The sequence below is a fragment of the Dipodomys merriami genome, unplaced genomic scaffold, assembly GCF_024711535.1.
Source record: "Dipodomys merriami isolate MVZ:Mamm:240054 unplaced genomic scaffold, mDipMer1.0.p SCAF_17, whole genome shotgun sequence".
Classification (NCBI taxonomy): domain Eukaryota; kingdom Metazoa; phylum Chordata; class Mammalia; order Rodentia; family Heteromyidae; genus Dipodomys; species Dipodomys merriami.
In genome coordinates, this window is record NW_027203048.1 from 25,033,812 (window position 1) to 25,059,680 (window position 25,869).

The 25,869-nt window shown below is 41.0% G+C and overlaps 1 long non-coding RNA gene across 1 annotated transcript; it reads right to left on the reverse strand.

The window, feature by feature from the left end:
- Positions 1 to 14: 14 nt before the first annotated feature.
- On the reverse strand, positions 15 to 22,681 carry LOC138829255 (uncharacterized). The gene is made up of 4 exons (XR_011372517.1): positions 22,469 to 22,681; positions 21,640 to 21,713; positions 8,860 to 8,985; positions 15 to 327 (listed from the first exon to the last, which is right to left on the reverse strand). It is a non-coding gene; the product is annotated as an uncharacterized lncRNA (long non-coding RNA).
- Positions 22,682 to 25,869: the final 3,188 nt, after the last annotated feature.

Below are 25,869 nucleotides of genomic sequence, written 5' to 3' on the forward strand. Positions count from 1 at the left end.
TGATGCATTTTTATTATCTTTATTGTGAAAAGTTTAAAGTTTTAATTTCATTTTATCTACAAGGTTTTTCAAACATGGTGTTATTTATGCGTTTCCAGAAAGATTTACACAGATAATCCAAAAATAGTATCTTAAAGCAAAAAGTGTCCTGTGCTTTAATCAGTTTGAGATTTTTAACTCATAACAGAAGAAATTCATAAATTGGGGGGGAAAAAGTACATTTCTCATGAGTCAGTTTGGGATCTGGACTCCCACAACTCACCTTTTATATGCACACCTGAGTGTCCTCTTTCCAGGACTGGGTCCAGTGGCCAGATAAAGGTTCTCCTATGGAGACTTTAGTTAGTGTTATACCTCACAACAGAACCAAATACTACTATTCTAAATGACATTAAGAGGTGCAAGATGAGAGAAGGCAAGTCTCAAAACAGGACATGAACTATTTTTTAAAAGGAAAGCATGAAAATCTGAAAAAGGGGTTCCAATTCAACATGGAATAATTCTTAGCAAATCTTCCTAATATGTAAAAGACATGCAACATTTTATAAAATGTTACTTTGTATTTTTCTAATGTTTCTTCATAATTGAGCTGAGCTTATGCATTTTGGGCAGGAACCCAATAGACAGGAAACTCTTCTTAAGTGCATCTTATTATGGTATCATTTGTCTCATCATAACAATAACTAATTTTAATCACTTGTTTTAGGCAACATCTAATTATACTTCTCTATTAGAAAGTTTATGTTTTTTTCTTGTATTAACAAGTATCTCATAGTGGGATACTTTCTAAGTATTCTGTTCCTCAGGAAACTTTTACATTCTAAGAGAATTATTTTTTTGCTCTGGTGGTTGCCAGATGGTGATTTTCCAATTCTATCATTCCTCCTACACTTATTAAATGACATTCTCCAGTAAGGAAAATCTTTCTCATTATTAGCATAGCCACAGTTCCTATAACATATATATATAATGTTACTATTACTTGTTTTGATCTCAAATTGTCCTAGATATGGCTGGTGGGAAGCCTTTGGAGCTGGCTCTACACACCCCACCCTCACCCCAGGGCCAGTCCTGGGTTTAAACCAGTGCTTCACACTTGCCAGGCAGGCACTCTACTGATTGAAATCCCACACCTCCCATACTTTTTGCATATCACTTTTTGCTTGAGTGGGTCTGGACCATCACCTCCTATTAATACTTCCAGGGATAACAGGCATGGACCAACATGCCCAGCTTCTTCTGTGGATATGGGTTCCAGGTTAGCCTAGATCTGAAGTTTTCACAATCTCAGCCTCCTGTGTAGGTAGGATGATAGGTGTGAAGCACTGTGGCCTGGATAGTTTAGGATTTGGGGGAGAGGGGAGTATCAGTACTAGGCCTTGAACTCAGGGCCTGAGTGCTATCCCTTAGCTTTTTCATTTGAGGCTGTGCTCTACCACTAGAACTGCATTTTCCACTTCCAACTTTTTGGTGGTTATCTAGAGATAAGAGCCTCAGAGTTTCCTGCTCGGGATGGCTTTGAACTATGATTCTCAGATCTCCTGAATAGCTAGGGTTACAGGCATGAGCCACCCAAGCCTGGTGGTTTTCGTTTCTTAAAATGATCTTGCTATATAACCTTGGCTTGCCTCAACACAATCCTCCTGATTCAGCTTCCTGAGTTTGAGGATTATAAGCATTCACAACCACACCAGGCTTGACATATTCTTACCCTTAGAGTAATTCCTTACTTTCCAGTTTATCTTGGCCTTTGTTTGCTTTTTTTCATTCACCCCAATCCTGGAATCAATTATTTCTCCAAATTAGCTAAGTTTCCTTTAATAAAGGATATCATGGGCCTTCTGAGTTATATATTATTAAGATTCTAAGTTTATTCTCGGGAGGCTGAGATCTGAGGATTGCTACTCTAAGCCAGCCCAGTCCTGAAAGTCGAGACTTATCTCCAGTTAACCACCAGGAAACTGGAAGTGGCACTGTGGTTCAAAATGATAGAGCATTAGCCTTGAATGAAAAAGCTTGAGGGGGCTGGGAAGGTGGCTCAGTGGTAGAGTGCTTGCCTTGCATGCTTGAGGCCCTGGGTTCAATTCCTCAGCACCACATAAACAGAAGAAAAAAAAAGCCACAAGTGGGGCTGTGACTCAAGTGGTAGAGTGCTAGCCTTGAGCTGAAGAGCTGAGGGACAGCACCCAGGCCCAGAGTTCAGGCCCCATGACCAGACCCCCCTCCTCCCCCCCCCAAAAAAAAGCTCAAGGACAGTGCATAGGGACCTACAAAAGACCAAAAAAAAAAAATTCTAAGTTTAAAAAATTGTTATAAAAAATTAAGCTCACAGAAGAGTTACACATATGAATGTCATTTGTCAGTCTGTTATTATGAAAAAAATCCTTGGGAACTTGTGTGCATATGCTGCCTTCCGAATAAAGTTAGCAAATGAGATAGTACTTTCTTAAATGCGGCCAACATTTATTAGAGTTCTGCTTTGTTCCTGTCAAACTGCTGTTAATCAAGTGATTCCAATTCTTTTTTACTTATAAGTTATAACTTGAATCGGTTTAAAAGCAATGATTTTAGGGGGGAGGGGAATTAAGCTGAGCCAACTAGATGTCTATAGTATACACCTGTAATCCCAGCATTCAGGAATGGAGAAGAATGAGGCAGGAGGATCAAGAGTGTGAGGCCAGCCTAGATCACACAGTGAGAACCAAGTGAACCTAGGCCATGTAGCAATACCTTGTCCCAGAACAATGTGCAAAAAGAATGAGAAAGAGGAGGAGGAAGAAGAGACTAGATTAAGGTAGTACTACAAGAATGGAAATAGACATATTTAAAGAACTGTTAAAGTTCTGGCAGGACTGACTAACCAGGGGAAGAATAAGAAAGCTGTGAAACTCAGGGGGCCTCATTTAATGTGTAATAGTAGGTCTCTCCACCAGATGGCAACAATGTTCTTTCTTAATTTTTAAATTAGCCTCATGCCAAAAAGATTTGTAGTTAACAGCAGTTTTAAAAATCAGATAGTTTGGTTTTCCACATAGCATCTTGTACATTTCATTGTTGCAGTGGGTCCACCTGTATCCCTATTTAAGCAATTTGTTTTACAACTTTGGTGGGGGGGGCGGGGAAGGATATAGTCTTGGAGATGGGAGGGCAGGAAGGTAAAGGAAAAACAAAGGAGGCAACAATGCTTGATAAGAAATGAACTCATTACCTTGCTCATGTAATTGCAACCCCTCTGTACCGTATTTTCACAATAAAAAAACTAATAAAAAAATCAGATAGTTGGACTCAAGTTCCCAATAATATTGTGAAGGAGATAGCTTGAGAAACTTACATTTAAAATTCAGCATTATTTATATAAGTGCATATACATGTAGGAATATGTGTGTGTAGTTAAAATATAAATATGATTAAATAGCTAAGAAGTAATGACCCTCAGAAGCCAAAACATAAAGGACGTAGCAGCACCAGGGCAAGTTCTTGCAGAGGAATATCGCCATTCCTTAAGGGGCTAACACTTTTTTTAAAACTAGTATCAATTGTTTATACAAGGAAGTGTATCTTGGTATGTCCATACATGCATATGCAGATTCCCTCCATCACTCTCCTTTATCCCTCCTTTGTCTTCCAAAACTAAGATTCAGTGTTCCATTTTCATACATGTCATCAAGTATTTTGACCATATTCCCTCTCTGTGTACAACCAATTGAGACACAGTCTTGCTATGTTGCCTAGGCTTTGATAATGAATAAGCACATGAAGGGAGTATATATCATATACTAAGCCATAAGATATGCTAACTACCCATTGCTAGCCACAAACGTTTAGGTTAGAAAGATACTTGTTAAATATTTGCAAATTAAGATCCTTCTAAGCCATACTTAGGATCAAATGATAAAGTTTTATCAAAATTTGTGTGCCAGTGGTTTATGCCTATAATTCTAGCTACTCAGGAGACTTAGATCTGAGGATCTAGGTTCAAGACCAACCCAAGCAGAGAAATCTGAGAGATTCTTCAGTTAACTAGCAAAAAGCTTTAAATGGAGGCACAGCTCAAATGGTAGATCAACATGTCTAAGCAGGCAAAGCTGAAACAAGACCATGAAGTTCTGTGTTACAGGATACAGCTAAAGTAAAATTTAGAAGAAGAGGTACAGCTTTGGATGTTTAGGGAAAGCAAAAGGGCTGATAATGAGCTAAGAATAAAACTTAAGTTAGAAAAATTTTAAAGTAGGTAGAACCACATTTTCCCTCCTGTCTTTCAGTTTCAGTTGCTGAGTTTCTACTTAGTTTCATGTTTCAATACAACATATTACTATAACCAGGGTGCCAGCTATGGCAGGGGGTGGGTTGGGGAAAGCAGGGATTACCATAGAATGTCCTTTTAGCAGAAATCACAAATGGTCAAATAAATAAAAATTGACCTGGCCAACCTCAAATGAAACATTTAACAAATTTGAATTAGAAAAGAAAGTGGAACATTTTTGGGGGGCGGGGGGTCCAGTCGTGGGGCCTGAACTCTGGGCCTGGGCACTGTCCCTTAGCTCTTCAGCTCAAGGCTAGTGCTCTACCACTTGAGTCACAGCGCCACTTCCGGGTTTTTTCTTTTTGCTTATGTGGTGCTGAGGAATGGAACCCAAGGCCTCAGGCATGCAAGGCAAGCGCTGAGCCAACTTCCCAGCCCCGAAAGTGGAACTTTTGAGTGTCCAATCTTCTGAAGTTGATATCAGGTACAGAATCCTTAGGTTACCTTCCAAAACAACTGGGGTGAAAGTGTGAAGAGTGTGGGGTTGGCTAAGTGTAGGGATTCCTTTTATCTGAGTGGTTTACACCTCAGAATAACAATTCCTCAGTTCCAGCCATCAAGATACTGCCTGCTGAGGCATCTGGTCTCTAATGACATAAGGCTGTCCTCATCCTGGTTTCTTTCCATAGTTTATAAATGCTAAAGAACCAGGTCAGTGGATTAATACACCCTGGATGCACAGTCCCACCAAAGTCAGTCTGCTGTGGAGCATTAATGAGCTCATAATCTTCCAAAGAATTTGTAAATTTCATATTTATGTCATTGTTCAAGATCAAATAATTGTACCCTACAGCTCACAATATGGTGCCTATTCCTATGAGTAAAGATGCACTGAAACAGAGCCACAGCGCATAGTTTAACACATGTTAATGGATGCTTTTGTGTAACATGGCAGAATTGCAAACTCTAAAATATTTACTGCTTGGCCCTTTAAGAAAAGTTTGCAGACCCCCTGGCTTTAGAAACTTCTAGAAATGAATTGGCATAAAAGGTTAATTGCTGCCCAGCAGTGGTTCAGTGTTTTCCCAGACTATTCTTATTTTTAATTAATTATTTTGCTCATTAAATTTAGGTCCAGAAGTCACTCAGACCTCCTTCAAGATGATCTTACTGGCATAAACTAAAGTACATATTTATTACACTTCACAGATTATAATATTAGCTCAGTCTATGTAATTGTTTACAGTTTAACCCAAATGTACTTAGTCTGTACTAGTTATTTACTCAAGGGTTATGTTTCATTGCCACATTTACTCCAGGGTGGTAGTATGTATTCATTTCCTGTGTAATCTAGATGAGGGGACTTTCTCCAAATGCAGTGCTCTGATTTGTTTCCCTGACATGACCCTAGGCCTTTAGGTGATGTGGGGTTTGTTAAGGTTCCCTAAACAGGGTGTTAATTTTCACTGTTGCAGCTGAAGAAACTCCATCTAATAATTTAGTAGGCCATAGAGCCACCTACAGGTCCTTGTTTTATAAAATTCATTAGTTTTATGACAACTTGGTTTCTGTATGGATCATTTGCAACAAAGGAGCAAATCCTTTACAGGTGTGATTGTGTGTGTGTGTGTGTGTGTTGCATGTATGCGCACGCACCTTGAACTCAGAGCCTGGCACTGTCCCTGAGCTTTTTTTCCTCAAGGCTAGTGCTCTCACAAACCACTCCCTCCACTTTGAGCTTTTTCAGGTGCTTAATTGGAGACAGAGTCCCATGGACTTTCCTGCCTGGGCTGGCTTCAAACTGTAATTCTCAGCTCTCAGCCTCCTGAGTATCTAAGAATAAAAGTATAAGCCATTGGTGGTTGGCCCATGCCTGTGTATTTTTAAGAGCTTACCCTATACTTTGGTGAGCAAGCTCAGCTATGGCAGCACTTTTGTAGCAAGTGAGCTTTAGTCAAGAATTTAATGACAAAAATACATTGCTTGCAAAAAGCACTAATTTAGCACTCTGATGCCTCCGACATGGTTTTGCCAACAAATTCTTCTTTGCCTGAAATATAGAATCTTTAAGGCAGTTGTCACTCTATCTTCTAGAGGGAAGAGTTTGTTGCTTTTGCATTGTGACAGAAACTCCACCCCTGTGTTCCTCCCACAAACTCCTGATTCCTACAGCAGAAGTGAAAAACAACAAGAAATTGCAATCACCTGGCCTAGGCAGGCATCTTTGGCTCTGGGTGGCTCTTTTGAGTGACAAAACTGTGTTCAAGACCACTAAATCTGAAACACAGCCAGCACTGCTATTGGAACAATGGGGCTGAGTCAAGATATACAAATCCAAAGACTGTAATTTTTTGTTGTTGTTCAACAAGATAAAATCTGCTAGATTAAAATAGTTCTGTGCTCCTAGTAGATTAAAATAGTTCTGTGCTCCTAGTTTATAATCCAAGGTTTTTGAATGAATGAAGATACTTTAGATCTGGATTGGAGATAAATCACAGCCTTTAGAGCCGTTGGAGGCCGTGGCATTTCCAGCAGCCCTAGGGCAGGAATTTTCAGAGTGTGACTGGGAAAGCAAGCCTCCAATGAGTGACCATGGCAGAGAGAAGCTGCCTTCCCTTCCTCCCTTCCAAGCCAAGGCTGAGAGGCTGAAGCACAGCCATTTTCAATTGATGGAGCTTTCTTTCATCATTCACTAGTCCTTAGTAAGATCCCTTTGTGTCAGCACTGTGTCAAAAGTCCAGGCGCTTAGCCTTGCAGAAATTGTCAGAAACCTGTAGCAAAACTACACCAGTTTCAAATAGTGTATTTATTATTATGAAATTTTCTATTTTGCTCAGCATCTAATTTCATTTGGGGCTTTTCTTCTCTCCTTCAAGTCGTGAGTCCATGCCATCTCAACCAATTAATCTATCTTGCTGATTGGACTATCTGAGCCCATCCCTCACCCCATGTTTGCCTTTCTTATTCTCTCTCCTCATCCAGGCAGCCAGCCTAGTTTGTGCTCTTCATAGGAGACAGGATGGTAAGAGGCAGAGACGCCCAAGAACCTTCTTACCTTTGATTTCAGAAGCTGTCTTTAGGGAAGAAGAAAATCAAAATTTTAGTGGTATACAAGAATTATTTGGCAACTTTGGTGCGGGGAGTGGGGGAGTGGGGGGAGAATTGGGTGGGGAGGCAGGGGGATGATGGGATGGGAAGGGGAAACAAAGGAGGAGGCTACAATGCTTGATAAGAAATGTACTCATTATCTTGCCCATGTAATTGTAACCCCTCTGTACAGTATTTTCACAATAAAAAAAAAAGAATTACAGAACAGAGTAGAAAAGAAGAAAAATAGAGGGAAGTAAATTTATGAGCAAACAGAGGGGACAGAGGTGTTGTGGGATCTGCTGGGAAAATGTAACAGCTCCAGACGTTTGTGGGACACATTCTTGTGTACGAGTTGGTTGTTTGACATAAGCACCACCTTTTTAAGGGGAGCTACCATCTTATAAAAAGCTATTTCTCATTCAGTCCACAGAGAACATGCCCCTCTCAGTAATTCCTCAGCTTCCAGTGGTTTGAGGTCCACAAGTTGAGATGACATAGGCCAAATGATTTAATTTTGGTCCTGTTTAAGAAAATGTGTGTACGATGGAACTATCTAAGAAATCTCTGTTAGGATTCTAGTATGTGGACTCTGCAGAAATAACGGTCTACCTTGCAACAGATCACCTTTTTTTTTTTTGCTTGCAAAGTCTTCATACCAACTGAATATCACAGCTTGCTTTTCACTTCTCATAACACCTTGCAACATCACAAAATATTTGTTGGAGTTTGTGAAGGGTGGCTGTGGATTAGTAAACTGAAAAGAAGCCTTCCTTCCCTCCCACCCCTGTCAACACCTTCTGTTCCAGCAGCCCAAAAGGCAGCTTGAGAACTATGATTGCTTTTCCAGATTATGACAATTCAAGGCACCATAGCCTGGGGGCAGGAATGGAAGCAAAGGAAACATTATGGAGTTTTGCAGGTGTCAGTACATAATATTGTCACTTTATAGAACTAAATTTCTAAATGACTCCATGAAGGTGAGTTGCTATGGTAACCAGTCTTCTTTTATATCTGAAAGTAAGGATGGTGTGGGACATTTCTATTTGAGTCTATAATATTCTGAGTTTAATGAATAACTACCCATACTCCAACTCCTAGGTAACAAGGCTTATGCAATGCTAGATCACAAAAGAACCTTAGCAACCCTCTACTTCCACCTCTTGGATTTATTAGATAGAAAACAGACTTAGAAGTAATCTTGTACTGCTAATGTGTCAGCCCTGCTAGGCACGTTAACTTAGTTTTCTGGCATTTTCTTTTCTTTCTTTCTTTCTTTTTTTTTTTTTGGTCAGTCGAGGGGCCTGAATTCTGGGCCTGGGCACTGTCCCCCAGCTCTTCAGCTCAAGGCTAGCACTCTACCACTTGAGCCATAGCACCACTTCTGGCTTTTTCTGCTTATGTGGTGCTGAGGAATTGAACGTAGGGCCTCATGCATGCAGGGCAAGCACTCTACCACTGAGCCACCTTTCCAGCCCCTTCTAGCATTTTCTTTATGCCACTCTGCCTTTCTGAATGGACTCACCTACCTTACATCCACGGACAAAAAGAAATGGGACCACAGGTAGACAGGATACCATGGACCTTTTTCATCAGAGGAAACAGATTCCACATTCCAACAATCTTCTATGTTCAGAATGGTGGCTAAGAGGACACTGTATGGAGGTAGAAAGTGGTGATTAAGGGAACATAAAATATATATAGATAAACAAAGAATCAGAATGCACATCCATAACAGTGAACATAAAGAACACTGCCAGTGGTGATTAAAAACTTATCCTTTGGATGTTTTGAAGGTCTATTTCTTAAACATTTCTCATTATACAATACTTTGGAGAAGAGCTTTCCTTCCAGGTAAGAATTCACCAGACCACATAAAATTTAGTTTTTAGGAGTTTCCATAGATCCACATGAAGAATGACAATATTTAGCACCATTTTTTGTTTGTCTGTTTGCGATTTGTGTTGCTAAGATTAAACGCAGGGCATTGCCCATGCTAGGTATGTGCTCTACCACTGACCTACCTACACCACAGGTCTTAGTTCCATTCTTTTCAAAGCAAAACAAAATTCACAATTATAACTAAAAACTGAAATTGAAGTGTTAGTTCAAGAACACAAATACTGGGTCCTCAAAAGTTTTTAAATGTGACCACGCCAGTCACAGAAGTCTTTCTGGCCTCCCCCTATTCTTCATGCTCTCGTGTGTGTGTGTGTGTGTGTGTGTGTGTGTGTGTGTGTGTGTGTGTGTGTGTGTGTGTGTGTGTGTGTGTGTGTGTGTGTGTGTGTGTGTGTGTGTGTGTGTGTGTGTAATCTTTGTGGCACTTAAATATTATGCCACAAAGATTTTATATATATTATGTATATAATGTAGAATGTATACAAATACAAATGTATGTATGTATTTATGTACTTAGGGGATCGACAAGTCCCACATAAGCATGTCTTATACCCCAAACCAGATTGGAAATACATCTTCATTTGCTCACTCCATGTATGTAACATACTTGCTGAATGAAGAACTAATAATGATCCACTGACAATTAGTTTCTCCTTTCCCAGAATGCTGCACTTAGCTCATCCATGAGATCAAGACTGTAATATCTGGCTCAAGAGACAATGAATCTACTCTGGCTTATTTCCTCTCTCCTGTAACTTAACTGTTTAGAAGTCAGTGGTAGGAATTTTCATTGAGGCTGGAATAAAATAGCAACCTGCTGTGAGGATGGGAAAAACAAACCTGACTCAGCAGAAAGCTGATTCACACGGATATACTTGGAACAGCACAAGCTCTGAGGCCAAAAGTCCTGGGTTAAGAGCCTTATTTTATTGCTAACAGTTGTAGATTTTAAGGAAAATTAAAGTGGCTGGAAAGTCATTTCCTTGTCTGCAAAATAGGATGCCTTCTCCTGTGTTTATGGAAGAGCTATATGGTAAGGCATTATAAATTACCTGTTCCACAAAAGACCTAGAATAGCCAAAACAATTCTAGGGGATAAAGACAATATGGGAGGGCTATCCATGCCGAACTTCAAACTCTACTACAGAGCTATAATAACAAAGACAGCATGGTACTGGCACAAAAACAGACCCGAAGACCAATGGAACAGAATAGAAGATCCAGAAATAAATCCACAGGCCTACAGCCAGCTGATATTCGACAAAGGAGCCAAAGACATACAATGGAAGAAACACAGCCTCTTCAACCGCTGGTGCTGGGAAAACTGGGCAGCCACATGCAGAAAACTAAAAGTGGACCCCAGCCTATCACCATGCACCAACATCAACTCAAAATGGATTAAAGACCTTAACATTAAACCTGAATCTCTGAAACTACTGCAGGACAGAGTAGGAGAGACACTTGAACTAATAGGCACAGGAAGGAACTTCCTGAACAGAGTCCCAGGGTCACAACAAATTGGAGAGAGACTCGACAAATGGGACTACCTTAAAATAAAAAGCTTCTGCACAGATAAAGCTATCGCAACCAAGCTAGAAAGACAACCAACTAATTGGGAAAAAATATTTACCAGCAATATATCAGACAAGGGGTTAACATCCTGTATATACAGGGAACTCAAGAAACTAATCCCTCCCAAACCCAACACACCAATTACTAAATGGGCAAGGGAACTAAAGAGGGACTTCTCAAATGAAGAAATAAAAATGGCAAAGAAACACATGAGGAAATGTTCATCATCCCTGGTGGTGAAGGAAATGCAAATAAAGACAACCCTGAGATACCACCTTACCCCAGTCAGAATGTCCCACATCCACAAATCAGCCAACGACAAATGCTGGAGGGGATGTGGAGAACGAGGAACGCTATTACACTGCTGGTGGGAATGTACACTCATACAACCACTTTGGAAAGCAGTCTGGAGGGTCCTTAGAAAGCTAAAGATTGACCTCCCTTACGACCCAGTCATACCACTTCTAGGCATCTACCCTGAACAACAGGAACCAATATACAAGGACACGTGCACCTCCATGTTTATTGCAGCACTGTTCGCAATAGCTAGGATATGGAAACAACCTAGATGCCCCACCACAGATGAATGGATCCAAAAATTGTGGTATCTATACACAATGGAATATTATGCAGCCATTAGAAATGACAAAATAATGGCATTTGCAGGGAAATGGATGGAGCTAGAAGGAATCATGTTGAGCGAGGTAAGCCAAGAACGAAGAGACAAACAGTACATGGTCTCCCTGATAAGTGGATGATGAATCCAAAATGTTAGGTGATATGACAAAACTAACAGGACTTAAGAAACAAAGAACTCCCACTCATCTGGTTGAACCACTACTAAATATCCCCATGCTGCTGATCACATATATGGTATATAACATATGAGCACCGTTATATATTACAGACTGTGATAGACAATTTGCTCCAGGAAAGTTAGAATGAACTTGTGACTTTAAATGAGCATCATTATTCCACAATACTGTGAATTTCCGGAAATTAAGTAATCACTTAATCACGATCAAAAAAAAAAAAAAAAAAAAAAGAACCTTGGGGAAGGGAGGGAGGGAGGGGATGGTAGGGGGAAAACAATGGAGGGGGTAACAATGTTCAAGAGGAAGTGGAAGTGTACTCATTACCTCACTCATGTAACTGTAACCCTCTGTATAGTATCTCTACAATAAAAAAAATTAAAAAAAAAAAAATAAATTACCTGTTCCATACCTCAGGACCAATGGAATAGAATTGAAAACCCAGAAATGAACTACAGACCTATAGCCATCTAATCTTCGATAAGGGAGCTAAAAAAATAGAATTCAAGAAAGACAGCCTCTTCAGTAAATGGTGCTGGCAAAATTGGTTAACTACTTGTAGAAAACTAAAGTTAGATCCTTATATATCACCTACACCAGAATCAACTCCAAATGGATCAAAGACCTCGGAGTCAAAGCAGACACTGAAAACATTACAGGATGGAATAGGAGAAACCCTAGGTCTCCTTGCCACAGGCAGAAATTTTCTTAATAGAGACCCAGAAACACAACAAATCAAAGAAAGGTTGGACAAATGGGATCCATGAAATTGCAGAGCTTCTGCATGGCAAAGGACATAGCTAGCAAGATCAATAGAAAGCCCACGGATTGGGAGAAGATCTTCACTAGCCATACAACGGACAAGGGTCTCATATCTAAAATATACCTGGAATTCAAAAAATTAAATCCCCCAACAACAAATCCTCAAAGAAACAACTGCCCAATAAATAAGTGGGCTAAAGACTTAAAGAGAAACTTCTCTGAAGAGGAAAGAAGGATGGCCAATAGACACATGAAGAAATGCTTAACCTCCCTAGCCATAAAAGAAATGCAAATCAAAACAACATTGAGATACCACCTCACCCCAGTTAGAATGGCTATAATCAAGAACTCTAATAACAGACGCTGGAGGGAATGTGGACAGAAAGGAACCTTACTGCATTGTTGGTGGGAGTGTAAACTTATTCAACCACTTTGGAAAGCAGTATGGAAGTTCCTCAAAAGACTCCACATAGAGCTCCCCATGACCCAGCAATCCCACTCTTGGGCATTTACCCAAGTGTTCACAAACAAGACCACACCAAAGCTACCAGCACGACTATGTTTAGTGCAGCATTATTTACCATAGCTAAGATATGGAACCAACCCAGATACCCCTCAGTAGATGAATGGATCAAGAAAATGTGGTATATATACACAATGGAATTCTATGCCTCCATCAGAAAGAATGACATTGCCCCATTTGTTAGGAAATGGAAAGGCTTGGAAAAAATTATATTAAGTGAAGTAAGCCACGCCCAAAGAAACATAGGTCCCATGATTTCCCTTATTTGCAATATCTAGTATATGTCTGAGTCAAGCAGAAAAGGTCAGATAAGTTGATGTTAGGGAAATGATCCCTAAGATAAGTATTCAAATGTTTTTTCTCTTTCATGCTATTGTTTCTAACACATTTATAAGATTATTTCTTTGTTGTTTTGTATGTCCCTCCCCCACGGTATAACCGCTGCTTTCACTGTATTTGATGTTGGTATAATTTGTGGAGGGGAAGGGAAAAAACAAATCGTTTAAATAGGGATACAGGTGGACCCAGTCCAACAATGAGACGTACAAGTCGTTATGTCGAAAACGAACTTTACAACTTTGGTGTGGGGGGGAGGGATTGGGTGGGGGGGCAGGGGGAGGATGGGAAGGGATGGGAAGGGGAAACAAAGGCGGAGGCTACAATGCTTGATAAGAAATGTACTCATTATCTTGCCCATGTAATTGTAACCCCTCTGTACAGTATTTTCACAATAAAAAATAAATAAATAATAAAAAAAATTACCTGTTGCATAAATTATCTGTTCCATAAAAACAGATGTTATCATCTCAGCAGAATGGCTGGCTTCCAGGCAGAATTGAAAATTCAGTCTTTGCCACCCAAGACTAGGAAAGCCTGAGGAATGGTTATACACAAAGTAATAGCACCACCTAGTGGTTCAGCACTGCACAGGCTTCCTTACAGCAGAGTCTTTTAGTTCCTATGAATGGTCATTTGGTTCATTCATTCATTTCATTCAATAGCATTTCTGAACACTTACTGTGTGCCAGACCCATTTGGCTGATGAAATGAGTGATACTACAGCAGTGATCAAGACAACCTTGTGCCTGCCTTTCGGAGGTTTGTACTCAGTGGGAGAAGATAGAAATTAAATAATTACCCAAATAAAATTTGCATGCATCTTGTGAAAAGTAATATGAACTACTATAGAGTACTCTATGTGTGATATGTGAGAGACAGAGAGAGAAAGAGAGAGAAAGGGAAGGAGGGAGAGAGAATTTTGCTTGGGGAAGTGACACTAAGAGAGAGAAGAATAGAATCTGGCTAAGAGGCCACATTAGGCATGGACAGCCACATCTCTTCAGACATGTCAACCTCCTCATAGTCAAGATGCTGCCAGTCATAGAGGCTGTAGTATTGAGCTATTCCTCTATCACTAGTCACTTAGTACTTATCACATCTCACCCTATGCAAGTCCCTCCATATATCAGTGATTTTCTCAAAGTATTATCTTGTTGCTGACAAACTCGGACAAAGACAAAAGGATACTTCAGAGATGAGATTCACACCAGATCTTCCAAGACAAAAGGATACTTCAGAGATGAGATTCACACCAGATCTTTTGGCCTGTGAAGTTCCTCCTCTTCCCTCTGCTCATGCCGTTTCCTTGATGCTAAGCCTAGTTTGTTTTCTTATGCGCTGGTGGCTCATGCCTATAATCCTAACTACTCAGGTGGCTGAGATCTGAGGATCAAGGTTCAAAGCCAGCCCAGGCAGGAAAGACTGAGACTCTTATCTCCAATAAACCACTCAGAAAACCGGAAGTGGTACTGTGACTCAAGTGGTAGAGTGCTAGCCTTGAGCTGGAGAGCTGAGGGATAGTGCCCAGGCCCAGAGTTCAAGTCCCATGACTGACAAAAAAAAAATCATTTACAGGGGGATTGAAAATGTGAAGGGAAGGAGATATAAAATACTAGTTGGGTAGATCATGTGTGAAGAGCAGTGGGTAACTGCTGACATTGCTAGTTACACTCCTCTAGTAAGATGTTTAAAAAGCAAGCCTGAGAAGCAAGTTTGAGAAGGCAGAAGACTGGCTCAGTGGTTAGAGGCCTTCTGCCTTGTAAGCATGAGGCCCTGAGTTCAAACCCCAGCCTTGTAAGCATGAGGCTCTGAGTTCAAACCCCAGAAACACACACACACACACACACACACACACACACACACACACACACACACACACACACACAAATCAAGCCTGAGAGATCTGCCCTACCAGGAAGGAAAATACCCCTAAAGATGCTCCTTATTCTCCTGTGATTTAAATTGTGTGGCAGCTGCTCTTAAATTGAAATGATGTGTAGTAGGGATCATGTGGAGAAGGAAGGTTATTCTCTGGAAATCTACAGCAAAGTGCAAGAATTTCTAAACATCAAGTACCAAACCATCACTGGGCCAGAAAATTCCTACAGGACTGACAGGTTCTAGTTGCATGGAACTTTCAACTTTAAAAGTAGGACATTCCAGCCAGGCACCAGTGGCTCCTGTTTGTAGTCCTAGATCCTCAGGGAGGCTGAGAGCTGAGTATCACAGTTCAAAGCCAGCCCAGACAGGAAAGTCTATGAAACTCTTAGTCCAGAAAACTGGAAGTGACTCTGTGGCTCAAAGTGGTAGAGAGCTAGCCTTGAGCAAAACAGCTCAAGGACAGTCCCTAGATCCTGAGTTCAAGCTCCACAACAGACAAAACATTCCTAGACAAACTATGATAGCTGTCACCTTAGCACAATGGACCTGATGAAGACAATATGATGGGCCATTGGAAGTTAGGCCAAAGCAGGTTTTGGTACCTGGAGTTTTATAGGGGGCTTGTCACAGACCATGACAGAACATGTAGGACAAAAGTAGGATAGGATCCTTGATAAGAGAATGTTCATGACCAGAATCGGAATATAGACAGAGCAACTCCTCTGGGGTTTGTGGGTATAATTAGTTGCTCCAGGCCTCAGGAAGGCCTCAGATGGAGAATATATATGGTAACAAAGTTAGCACCTTGGCTTCCTCATCAATAAAATGGGTGGATGACAGCCCCTATACCTAACCTAATATGTGAACTATATTATATGGGCAAAGGGCTCAGAATAGTTCCTGGCCCATAAGAATATAGGAAGTGTTACTGTGGTGTTCTCAGGAAAAGAGATTAGTATGTGGCCCTGCTGGATCACATCCTCCAAAGCTCTAATTTCCCATGCATAAAGTGCCAATTAAAATCCCTGCTACAGATTTCAGGGGAAAAAAAGAACAGAACGTGATCAACAGGAAAGAAGAGAACAGGAGTTGGGAACTTGTGCCTTGGAATCAAAATTACATCCAGTGTTGGATGTTAAATGTTTGTGCCTTCTTTCCTTCATTCAAGCACCATTCTGAACCTATTAGTCATTTCAGCTCATTTAACTCTCACATTACTCCTCTGAAACAAGTGCATCATTCACCCCATCTTGAAGATGAGCAAACTGAGTCCAGAGCAATTATTTACTTGCTCAGCTGACACAAAGAGACAGAACTTGGGGCAAATTTGTTGACATTTGCCCCTCTTAACAAAGTTGGGATAGTATGTTACAGCATCTATCTCATACAGTTGTTAAGGGCATTGGATGAGACAATCTCTATAAAATACTTAGGAAAGGGTCTAAAACATACTAAGCACTTATACTGAAAAATAATTTGTTGCTCAGTTGGAGTTATATGAAATGTATTTCCTAACTATCAAAAACTAACTGGCAGTTTAAAGCCTGGCATGGAGGTACATGTTTGTAATCCCAGAACTTGGGAGGCTGATAGGGGAGGATCACAAGTATGGGGGCCGTCTGCCCTAGATTCTGTCTCCTTCAAAGACAAAAAAAACCATTTATATGAGAGACTGTGTGGACCCTTGAGAAAAAATGGTGAAGAGGTCTTTAAGGAGTGATCATTGGTTCCCCCAAGCTTCCCCCTCAGGGACAGTCTTCAGCTGAGGTACCTAGAAAGCCACACACATAAGCTCAGGGCTGTGTAAGGTGAAGAAACTCAAGCTCATTCTTGCCTCTTGTTGCAGAAAGCCTGGGCAGGTCACAGCTCCAGGGTCTCACTTCCTGCCTGGGCAGGCACTTGGATGCCAATCTACTTATTTTTTTAGGCTTCCTGTCGGAGCTGGGATGACAGGCATGTGCCACCATGCCCAGCTCCTTCTTTTTGTTAAGATGGCATCTTGCGAACTTTTCTGTCTGGGCTGGTCTGGGATCACAATCCTTTCCATGTTAGCCTCCCAAGTAGCTAGGATTACAGGTGTGAACCACCTGAGCCCAGCTTCAGCGCATCTTTTTCATGTACCCACACCCTTGTCTAGGAATGTACTGTTCTCTCTTACAACACCCATGCTTTGCCCATGAGACATGTCTGTTCTTTTTGCTTTACTTGCTAAATAAGCCTCTATCACTTGCCCTGGGCCTCTGCCTGGAAATTCATGTTCTACATTTGGAGAACTGAAAGGGTCAAGGAGCCTTATTTTCTTGCTTTAGAGATCTCCTTGCAACCTTCACCACACCTGTGACAGGAGCAGTCATGGTCATGCAATCTCCATGCTGCCTGTTACCACTACAAAAATACCAGACTGAACATTCTGTAATACTTGTTTTTGTTTCCCATTGTGCTATATGTGAAAATGCCTATTACACAAATCACAGTCTGTGTTGCATCATCAAGCACCACTGGCCCAGGGGCCTGGACAAGAAGCAATAATGAACACGGAACAATTTTTTTTTACTTTGGTAGCTGATCTACCCCCCAGCCAGACTCTCATCTCTTGGAGTGCAGAAGCTCTGCACATCCTTCCCTTAACATCTGTGGCTGCAGAGGTGGAAGAGCCTCTCAGGACTTCATCACAGGCCACCCCCACACCCTCCTCATGCCACATGCTCCTGAAGAGGACTGAAGCTGAATGCTCTGCTTGTCTCTTCCTGGGATCTGTGGGTGGCTCAGCTGTCACCACCAACCTCCTTAATTCAACTCTTATCAATGCTTTTGGAGGAGCTACCTTTCTCTTTAGTCATCATTGCCTCCCTCCTCTAGAGGCCTCTCCCCTTTAGCTTTTTGTTGCTGTTGTTACTGTTGCTTTTAAAGTTGAGGAGGGTCTCTCCTGACCTTCAATTTAAAGACCCTTTCTCTTCAGTCAACCTCATACCTGGCTCCCCTGGCTCTGCTAGACCACCATTCACACACTTTGGCTGCCTGGGACATTTCTATTTACACTGCACCACAATGCAGTTGGAGTTCATCATGTCTATGGAGCAAGGTGGGAACTAATTTTAGTTTTGTTTAGTGTTATTGGTGGGGAGGGGATCCTAGGGCTTGAACGCAGGGCCTGGGCACTGTTCCTGAGCTTTTCTTTTTCAAGGCTAGTGCTCTATCACTTGAGCTACAGCTTCAGTTCTGGCTTTTTTGATAGTTAATTGGAGATGAGAGTTTGTTTTGGTGAACTTTCCTGCCCAGGTTGGATTCAAATGGTGATCCTCAGATCTCAGTCTGCTGAGTAGTTAGGATTGCAGATGCCATCGACACCGGGCTTGTTTAATGTGATTTTTAAAGGCAGGAAGGAAAAAAATATTGTGTGAAGGAAGAAGTAAGCATTTATTGAACCCAGAGTTCTTGAGATATACGCCTCACACATACACCTACTCGTCCTCACAGCCTTGTTGGAGAGGATGTTAACTACCTCTAGTTGACAGAGGAGGAAAGGGAAGTTAAATAGCTTAAACAAAATTTCAGAGAAGCTAATTGCTAATGTTCTTTTCCTTCAAGTCAATGTGAAAAATTAATGAAAAAATTTTGAATTGCTTTAGTCCTTAACAAAAGGAAACATCAGTTTCATGATGCAGGCCAAATGAGCAGAATTCCCTGGAGCATGTCATTGAATCTCTCTGGGATACAGTCTGAACATATGCTCTGGAAGGTGTTCTAGAGAGTTCTATGAGCTTTTGACCCAGGGTGAAGAAAAAAGACAGTTCTAAATTGGCCCAGTTTTGAACAAAAAACGTTTCCAGTCCAAATTGCTGAAGAACACAAAACATACTACCTGGATATAAATGATTGGTACTGGATATAAATAATAGGTACTCAGTAGCTCAGCAATGACCCTGCTTTTCCTTGTCAAGCTGCAACTCTCCCACACCAGGACCTGGGGGTTAGGCAGGATGACAAGAAGATATGCTAAGGAGACCTGGGTTACTGTATCACCACCACCCCAGTCCCAGGCACTGTAGCCATGTATGCACCCTGGCACTCACCCTGGTTAATCCACTCACTCCTCTGCAGCAAGCTGCCACCACCGGGGAGGGCTGACATTCTTACCATGTGTTGTCCCTGAGCAAGTCCCACTAAGACAAGCAGGCTAGACTTGCAATGTCTTCGTCTGCAACCTGAGAAAGCTTTGCCCATATGGAGAAAAGAAGGTAATATTAATAGGAAACAACAAAACCTATAGGAGCTCATTCAGAGGCCATAAAAGGAGAGGCTATGTCCTTACTCCCCATGCACTTTGTACACGTATACGCATATGCATATATGTATACTATCTCCTTGGGATCTACTAAGCTTCATACATGAAACTTCATCAGCCTAAAACTTCACTTACAAACTCTTCTAATTCCACTGGAGCTTGCCAGCATTCCAAGGTCAAGTTGAGATGTTAAATAGCTATGGACTATCTTCTGACCTCAGAACACAGAATAAGAAGCAGCCAGGAAAACTGGGTTAGGAAGGAAGCTAAAGCCTGTCCTTCTCACCATCTGTCATTTTCTTCCCTTCCCAGCAACCCTACCCCACTCCTTAAAAACAAAAAAAAAAGGATCTTGTCCCAGGATGAGCAAGAACACAAGAGAATCAGTCACACCTGAAACGTTGTGTGCCTGAGCCTCAGCCTTGCTCTAGGGATGGCCACTAGGGGCAGTATTAGAGCTCAGGTCAAGTTCTTTGGCTCTCAGCATCTTACCCTCTAGTTTCTATCCCAACTCTCCTTGGGGACTCAGCCAAGCAGCTTTGTGCAATTCAACTAAATTTATAGAGTACTACATTGCTTGGCACTGTGTTAGGAATACAGTCATTCTGGTATCAGGTCGGTTGCAAGCTCTGTGACCTTGGGCTTCTTCAGTGATCATGTTCCTGCTCCACCTGACAGAAACTAGAGCACTTCGAGAAAGATGGTGGCTTGGGCTTTCATCCAAAGACTGGCAAAGAAATGCACACCTGTGTATTTTAAGTTTGTTTGTTCCACTTGTTTGTTTTGAATTTTTGAGATAAGATCTCAGTACTGTAGCCTAAATTGGCCTTGAATTCTTGATGTTCCTACCTCAGTCTCTTGAATGCTAGGATTATAGGCCTGTCCCACCACACTCCGCTGTTGTAAGTAATATGCTGAAGGCAGGTATCTTTCCTTTCCATTCCCTTTGTTCTTCCCTTCCCCCCCCCATTTTTCCTTCCTTCCCTCCTTTCTTCCTTCCTTTCCTTCTCTTCTCCTCCCTTCCTTTTTCCTCCCTCCCCCTTTCCCCACTCTTCCCTTCTCCTCTCCTTTCTTTCCTCTCTCATTTCTTCCCCTTCCCTTCCCTTCCCTTCCATTTTTTTCTTTTTCTAAGCAGGGGGTGGGCTATTAGTAATTACTATAATCTGCACTACTTTTTCAATTAAAAATACAGTAATCCCTTTTAGCTGTAGTTTAGCTTTTCTCTGTTTTAATTGCCAGATGTCAACTGCATCTAAAAATATTAAAGGGAAAATTCCAGAAATAAACAATCTATAAGTATTATCCTAACTGTGTTATTTTATTGTTTGTAGATGTTAATTTTTTTCTGTGTCTACAAATTAAATGATATTACAGGTATGTATACATAGGAAAAGAACATTCTTATTTACAAGGTGTATTATACGTGATCTTATCCACTAGGATAAGGAACTACTATAGTTGCAATTACATTTAGTGAGAAATTCTGTGATAGCATTTTATTTTTATTGGTCATGGGCTTGAACTTGGGGCCTGGACACTGTAGCTGAGCTCTTTTGCTCAAGGCTAGTGCTCTACTACTTTGAGCCACAGTTCTACTTCTAGTTTTCTGGTGGTTAATTAGAGATAAGATTCTCACATAATTTCCAGCCCAGGCTGGCTCTGAACTGAAATCCTCAGATCTCAGCCTCTTGAGTAACCAGGATTAAGGCTTTAATTCCTATTTTTACTAGCATCTTTGTACAATTACTTAAAATAATATATTTTTAAAATTAAAAAATTTCAAGGACCTACTCAGACATTGTGCTGAGCATCCTACAGTGGTGGAGCTTAGGCCAGGCCGGTTATTTGGAAGGACCAGGCCTGGGCTCCTGTCTGGATGAAGGACCAAGCAAGGTAAGGCTGTCAGAACATAGAAATTGGCAAAGGAATAAACAAGAAGACATAGTACTAAATAGATAGAATAGAAAAGAAGAAAGGAACTTTGTCTTTGCTTTAGCTAGTGTACCACATGATTCTATATCCTGTATATAATTTCTGTTAACCATAACAACCATCTGAGGAGAGTATAATTATCTTGATTTTCAATCAGGATCAAACCTGTGAAAGGATACCAGTGCAGCAGCACTCAAGATAGAGCTGGTAGCAGAATTGCTACCAGGTTAAAGGTCATGCCTTCTCTTCTTTGTATCAGGAAATGCCTGGTTGTTTTCCTGTACTGATACCAATTAATACTCACATCAATAGTGTTCAAGAAATACAGTTGCTTCATGTTTTTCCCAGCATTTGTTGTCAGACATAATTTTTGCCAATCTGGAAGGTATGAAAAAAGCATCTCATTGTAGACTCTCATTTTGCTTATTACTGACAAGCACTATTTTAGTTACTTATTGATTATGTGTGAATACCTTTTTTTTTAAAGAGCTGGTGCTAGAACTTGAACTCAGAGCCTAAGCACTATCCCCGACTGTTTTGCTCAAGGCAATTACTCTACCACTTGAGCCACTGCTCCATTTCTTTTTTGGTAATTAATTGGACAAGACTCTCACAGACTTCCCTGCCTGGACTGGCATTGAACTGCAATCCTCAGATCTCAGCCTCCGGAGTAGTTTAGATTATAGGCATGAACCACTGGTGTCCAGCTCTGTTTATATCTTTTGTCCACTTTCTTACTAGGCTGCTTCTGTTTTCTTATTGATTCATTGGTCTCTAGATATTTTGAATATATTTTAATATATTTTTCATATATTTTGAATACTAGTCTTTAGTCGGTTACATATGTTGTAAATATTTTTCCCAGATTGTGGCAGATCTTTTCACTAACTTCATGATAAATTCTGATGAGTATGTTTAAAATTTTAGTACAGAAAAGTACATGAATCATTTGGTGTATGGCTCATGTAATTATCCAAGACATTCATTCTTAGGAGTTTATGAAGTTACTCCGCAGGGTTTTTTTTAGAAATTCATTTAAAATTATGCATTTCAAATTTTGCTTTATTAGCTTATGATAGGAATTCATTCTAGTTTTCCATCTTCATGGAAACCAAGGTTCTCGGGCCACTTACTGAATGGACTGTTGTTCTCATTGGCTATTCTCAGTGTCTTCTCTGAGTACTATAGTTTGTTCCTGTGTCGACTCTTCTATCACTGTGTATATTTATATATATTAATATATCCCTTCCCTATTAACAGTTCTAATTTCTATCACTACATATGCCGTATTGTTATCGGAAGAGATCTTTTATCAGTATCTGTGTATTTTTTGTTCTTAGCCCTTTCCTATGAAATGTTCTCAGTTCTTAGATTCCAAAAACATGTGTCACAGGGAAACGGAAGGCTGGCGATGAACACCAAATGCAGAACAATGACACTGGTGAAGAATGGGTTCTAAACCACAACAACTGCTGTCAGAGACCACTTTTCAGGAGATTTTAGGGCCCAGGCCCAAATTCCTATGTTTCAAAGGTCAAGTCCAGCCACTCACCCCAACTTGCCAAATAAAAGATGGTGAAGGGTGGAGAAATAAGGTCTATTAAAGATACTGGGCACTCATGGGAAGTAAATGCTTGAGCTCATCTTCTACATTCTTCTCTGCACAGACACTTTCCTTAGGTTAAATAGAGAGATTGGGGGGCAGGAGGTGAGAGGCATGCATAAACAGTCCCAGGCACAGATGTGTTCTGGTGGTCATTTTCTTAAGCCTTGAATTGGGAGGGGTTGCAAAAAGAGTTGTCACTTCATCATTTGTGGGTAGCAGCCTGGAGAGGATAAATAAGTCATGGACAACTGGCAGGTAGTCTGGTCCTTCCTTGGTTCCAGGATGGCTATAAGATTACAAAAACAAAACAATTAAAAAGGCTCAGAACTCTGAGACAAAATGGAAGCAGCAAAGAAACGTAGCTTCCTTCCTGCTTTTAGTTAATTTGTGAGCACAAACAAATAAGGAGTCCGTGTTTCTCAGAAAATGCAGTTTTTAAGCACTTGCTACAACCAGGCATTTTTGAGGCCCAGTAACCAATGTCTCCAGGAGCCATAACATGGCCATCCTCTACAGGAAAGCAGAGCCAATGTCAAAGAATGGTTTGTCGCTGTCTCTACTTGCAGTGGAGCCCAGGGGTCCAAGGATATCACAAAAGTACGAAGCTTCCTTTGGGGATGTTTATTAAGAAACTGAAATTATTTGTTCTGAAAGAAGCAAAACAAAACAAAAAGCAGGAATGATTTGTCAAATACTGCACTAAGTTAAGGAGATATGAAAATGGACTTAAGACTCAGCACCATAAGGAGAAAGGCCTAGGTAGGTCACAATACCAACCCCTTTTCTCCCAAAGAGTATATATAAGTGTTTCTAGTTCAAATATATGTCTTTTACTGGGGTGTATTGTATTTATTTAAGGTAATGATTATCAAGAATTTACTTAAGCCTGGCTCTCTTTTATGCCCGAAACATATTATCTAACGTAAATACTATTCCAACTGCAATCACCTCTAGTTATGTATCCAACTTATTCACTGAGGAATTCACTGAGCAGAGCTTAATGAATTCCTTTCATATAGACCTTTGACAACCACTCCTCAAACTGTATATTGAGGCACTTTCCTTTTGACTTGTTTATTTGACCCAAATAAAAAAATATAAAGCCAGGAGCCCAGTTGTTTGTGCCATTTAAAAACAAATGCACAGAGGATTAGAATCGTGGTGACTACATTTTCCCCATGGAGACAGGGGGAAGAGAGATACAGGAAGATGGATATTCTGAAACAGAACAGCCTAGAGTACTGCAGAGGCCTTGTGAACCAAGACTTGGCCCCTTGCTCTGGGCTAGGAAGTACATGGTCTCATATGCCAAGTATTAGCATCAACGATTTTCCAACAAGGAAAGCGGCCGCTGAAATCCTTTGTGGAGCAAGGTTATAAATAGATCTATAAATTTTTTTTTAAAGCAGAAGGCAACAGGCTTAGCACAGCTATTCTTCTCCTTTGGTTCTCCTCCCTGCATCGCCTTGCCTATTAAATCCCTGCTACCAGGCAGAGCCATCTGCCTACTAACCAATCCACTGCCACAGCCTCAGGAGACTGGGGTGTAACTGGCTTCTATGACGACTTCAGGTTGTGACCTCACTTGTGGAGAGAAAGTAAATCTTCCTATCTTACCTCTGGCTAATTGGGCAGGAGGCAAAGGAGACATGAATTTATTGTACAATTTGCCACCTGCTGAGTAGAACATTAATGTATCCCTTGCAGAGGCAACTGTGGTTTTAGTGACAAGCTGGGGAGAAAGAAGCTGTGTCTTACGGCTCTGGAATATTACTGACTTGCTCAAGGAAGCTTTGAACTATGAAAGAGAAGTGGGTTGTTTTTTACCAGCATACAGAATGTGTGGGGGGGGGGGAGGAGAAAGAGGGAGACAGACACAGAGAGACACAGACAAAAGATAGACACAGCAGACACAGACACACATGCACGCACGTGTGCACACACATGCACATGTGTACACACACACAGTCTTTTCTTCTAGTAAATCAAAAGGCATGTAAGCATTCAAAGACTTAGAAATGATTTAGCCTTTGCTTCTCGGACTTATTTTCCATCAGAAACACTGGAAGCTTGTGAGAGCACACACTTCTGGGCTCTACTCCCAGTGAGTCTGATTCAGTAGAGCCAGGGTAGGGCCTAAGAATTTGTATTTCTTGTAAGCCATTGATGATACTGATGCTGCCAGTCTCAGGACCACATTTTGAAATTATGAATTTAGCCCCACCTCTTGATTTCACAAATAACTGACCTGAAACCTAATAGTTGATGAAAATACATATCCAAATAGCCACATCTGGTTACTGGCTACAGCCAGACTAGACCAGAGACTCCTAGACTCAAGTTCTGGTGTTTTCACTCATACTTCAGTCTGGCACAAGACCAGGATGCCAGGGAGGTGCTATTCTAATAATAAACATGCTCTTCTTGTAACTGAGGAGGACCTGTCACCACGCTGTTTCCTCTTCCTCTGCCTTCCCTAGTCCAACATAACTGGTCTGGCTCCCTTAATACTTAAATAGCCCAACCCAATCCATTAACCCACCACTCAGTGGGGCTTAGAATCAGATCATGTTTGCACAGCTGGGTACTCATTCCAAAGAGCCTTGTGTCTACTTTACTGCCCTAGTATCTTTGCTAGATACTGGGGTTTCTGATCTGAGGGCTAGATCGGGGGCTAGATCTGAGGCTTCTGCTGAGACCACTGGGCATGCATACTGGCCCCGAGTTATAATTATTTCTATATCCTCCATGTTCACTGGAGACTTTGGACTTGTTTGGCATTTCATTTCAATGTGCTGCCTCTTATGAAGACAAGACTCCACTTTGAAGGAGCACCCATGGTGCAGACTATACTTCTATGGTTCTTATTTCTAACTGGAGTGTTCACCTAGATTCAAACCTGGTGCTAGGTCCTACAACCCACAGACA